Source organism: Convolutriloba macropyga, chromosome 6 (genome assembly GCF_964194025.1).
Source record: "Convolutriloba macropyga chromosome 6, txConMacr16.3, whole genome shotgun sequence".
Lineage (NCBI taxonomy): Eukaryota > Metazoa > Xenacoelomorpha > Acoela > Convolutidae > Convolutriloba > Convolutriloba macropyga.
The window spans coordinates 62,634,599-62,638,159 of NC_134473.1; positions in this window are offsets into that span (position 1 = coordinate 62,634,599).

Genomic DNA, 3,561 nt, shown 5'->3' on the forward strand with positions numbered 1-3,561 from the left:
TAACGAGCCGCCTTGTTCCTTATTCTGTAATTTATGAAGCTTAGCCTAAAAAACACAGACTGCATAATCTTTCTCAAGAACAAAAGTTTAAGTTTTGAAGCAATTATAATTGTTTTTATAGGTTTCAAAGCTTCGATACAACGAGTTCTTTAAAACACTTTTGGCTTTTGTGCATTTGCCAATTTTTGAAGTGCGCCTTTTCAGATTATCACCTTACCAAGAGGTCCCATTGACTTTGGTTCACCTTACCAAGAGGTCCGATTTTAGTTCTCAGTATAATTGATTTAGTAGACATTCAAAATTAAAGATATTATGGTTGGGGAAAGAGTTTTGGGCGTAAAAATTTAGATGGGGGTTTAGATGGGGTAGGGGTGAGACCCTATTGTATTAAACTATGGGAGGTTAAATAGTTTAATACAATATACTTCATATCTAAAGTCAATTAAAAAAGAAATCTGAAGAAATGATAGTGTTGGTGTAATCCGTTAATAGTTCTCATTATAAGGTGAAAAATGTAGTCATACATAAAAAATTTATGTGTGGGTGAAGCCTATCAAAATAATGAATCGATTATGATGGCAAAAAGTTCAAATATGAGCAATCGTTGTTTATCAAACACTTCAGACAGTTAAATCTTGTCCTCCCAGTGAAACAGAACTTGTTTAATAATTCGAGCTAATAGTTACTGTTTTTTATTTTGATAATAATTGTTTCTAAAAATATAAATATTTTTGCAAACCTTGCCCCTATGTTATTTTTGTCGACTTTTAACCTTTTCCCATTAAATACCGGTCTAGTATATTTTCTAGAGAAGTAAAAGTTCTCCTTTTGATACAATGCTTTTTAAAATTTTTTCTGATGCCCTTTTAACTTTATAATTTATCTGTGGCCGTTTGGTCTTTGTTTATAAGTATTTGTAGAGAAAAATGATTTTGATTTTTGGTCGTAACTAACGTTTATTTTTGTTGATAATAGTTTGTTATATTTGTTGATCTAATTGTTGAATTAATTTATTTAATGATCTCTGTGCCCATTTCGGTTCCCTATTCTCATAGTCAGCAGGTCAAAACGGCTCTCAAGTGCGGCATTAACTATTTAATCGTCTGAATAATGACGGGTCTCATTGTTTCCCAAGGAGTCATATAAGAACCTATTTAAAATTTTGTTCCTTTTTGTTGATTTTTAACCAAGTCTCCTTAAAGAGACGTTCAATCTGCTTTGAAAAAGAGTACAAGCTAATTAATTTAGTTTAGGCATTATCTCGATCTTTTTAAGTTCGTCAGCGTTCTTTTTGAGTTTGACTGTATTCAATGTTTTTGTTGTTATGTTTTGGTGTTTGTCTTGTTTTGTTGTCTTATTAATGGCGGTTATCATTGGTTTTCCACTGCGGCCCTATTTAGTTCATTTAAGTATTTGCGCCAAAAATTATTTTTTAGTCATTTACAATTTTTTTCAAACAGTATGTTTTTTTTTATGTTTTCTCTCTTTCCCTCATTTCGTAGACATAAAAGGCTAAAATGTGGATGAGCGGAACGGAACATTTTTTTTGCAAACGCATATAACCGAGCCTCATTATCACAAGAAATAACCAACATTACTCAATTCTCAACGAATTTTTTGAAGCAGTTTTCAGCAGATTTTTGAAGAACGCAAAGCAAAGTGGAGCAGAGTTGACGACATTGAAAAACGGATTTTTTCACAAAAAAGTAATTATTTTCACAAATAAAAATTTTCAGAGATAATTATCCGGTTGTGTCTGCACAATTGTTAGATCCGACGAGCTAAAATTTTAAAAGTTGATTTTGATCGTTTTCTGATAAGCAAAATTTAAAAAAAGTTTATCAATAATCTTTATTTTTCTCAATCGCTTTCTTAAACTAATTATTAAGTATTTTTAATCTTGTGTATCTACCTGTGAGTACTGCTCAGTAATTTGTTATCACCGTTTATAGTAAGAAAATTGAAAAAAAATGCAATGATTGGGTTTATATTGCCGAGTTATTTTTTTTCTGTTTCGTCAGAAAAGTTGTTGACCAGTCAATCTGATGGTTAACAGTGTAAAACTGGCAGTTTGGCTTTCATTATTATTATATCATAATATTGTTCACTGCTCGTTTAGAACAATAATATCCAAAAAAAATCAACTGCTGTCAAATCTTTTACCGAGGCTAGGGTTCATCCAGCTATGTTCTCTTAGCTCAACATTATAACAAGCGATGTAAGATGGTATACGTTTTCTATGATGTAAACTTCTTTCTCTTGGTGAAATTATCCCCGTAAAAAACTAGATCCGCAGTCGTAACTGAAAAACTCAGCGATTCAAAAATGGCTTTACTTTAAAAACGCTGCACAATACAAAGAGAAGAGGAGAAGAGAATAATGAGAAAACTAAGATATGTGATAACAAAAGTCTTTAAATGCGATAGAAAAAAAACAGACAAAAGAAAATGGTCAGATAATATTGGGAAGTAAGTCCAATGCAAGTCAACTAGCGGGAAACTTTTGCCTTGAAAAAAAATTACGTTTTTGTACTTTATTAAACTAAATGTTTATTAAATATAAACTGAACCAAACTTGCAAAAATCATCTAATTTATGACTTCTCAGATGTGTTATGTACATTTTCTTTCTTTCTGTGAACAGTTTTTCCGAAATGTCGTATTTAAAAAGCGTTAAAGTCACTGATTGAAAAACTACTATCTCCCCTATGCTCAAGTTATTTCCTCAATCTTTCAATTAAAAAACTAGAAAATCGAAATCGAAAAATTCATCTTTTATATTGAAACAAAAATCCGGCGTATTTAAACTCAAGGAGATCTTGCGGTTGGGTTCTTCTATGATAAATAGGGAAACTTTTTCTTTTTTTTTACAAAAAGAGCAATTTTTACTTGTATCTAGTCTATTGGCGACAAAATTTTTCGAAAAAACCAAAAATTTAGATATTAAATAGAATTTAAAAAAAATGATTAAAACATAAATTTTTCTCTAAACTTAATTTTCTCTAATTTAAGTGACTGTCAAATTTTTTAGAATTAAATGTTAACAGGTGAAATTGTTTTAAAGCCGTTCACTGATTGCTTTAACGAACTCCAACGGTTCTGTTACAAGACGCTAAAATCGCCAAAAATGTAAGAATTGCGATGAATGTGGTGAAAATATGTAAGAATTGCAATCTTTAGCGTTGAATGCTGTGAAAAAAATTCACCGCTGAAAATTGCAAATTTTTCAAAAATTCACCGCAAAAAACGGCAACGAATCTTACAAAAAATCACCGCTTTCACTACTCTCATCGCTAAAAGTTGCTAGCTCTTTGCGGTGAAAAATAATATTTTTCACCACAATTCTTACATTTTTTTCGACAAAACTTCGACCGGGAAATAATCATCCGTTTATGACTGCCCCGCTCCCCTCCCCTTCCCGGAGACCAGACCTCTAAAGTCTTTTCAAAATTCGAAGTTTAGAAAAGAGTTTGTATAATAATGCTAGTAATTAGTAAATTGGTTTTCAATCGTAACGGACACATCTGTCAACCCAAATACAAACACATCATCGCCTTGTCGAG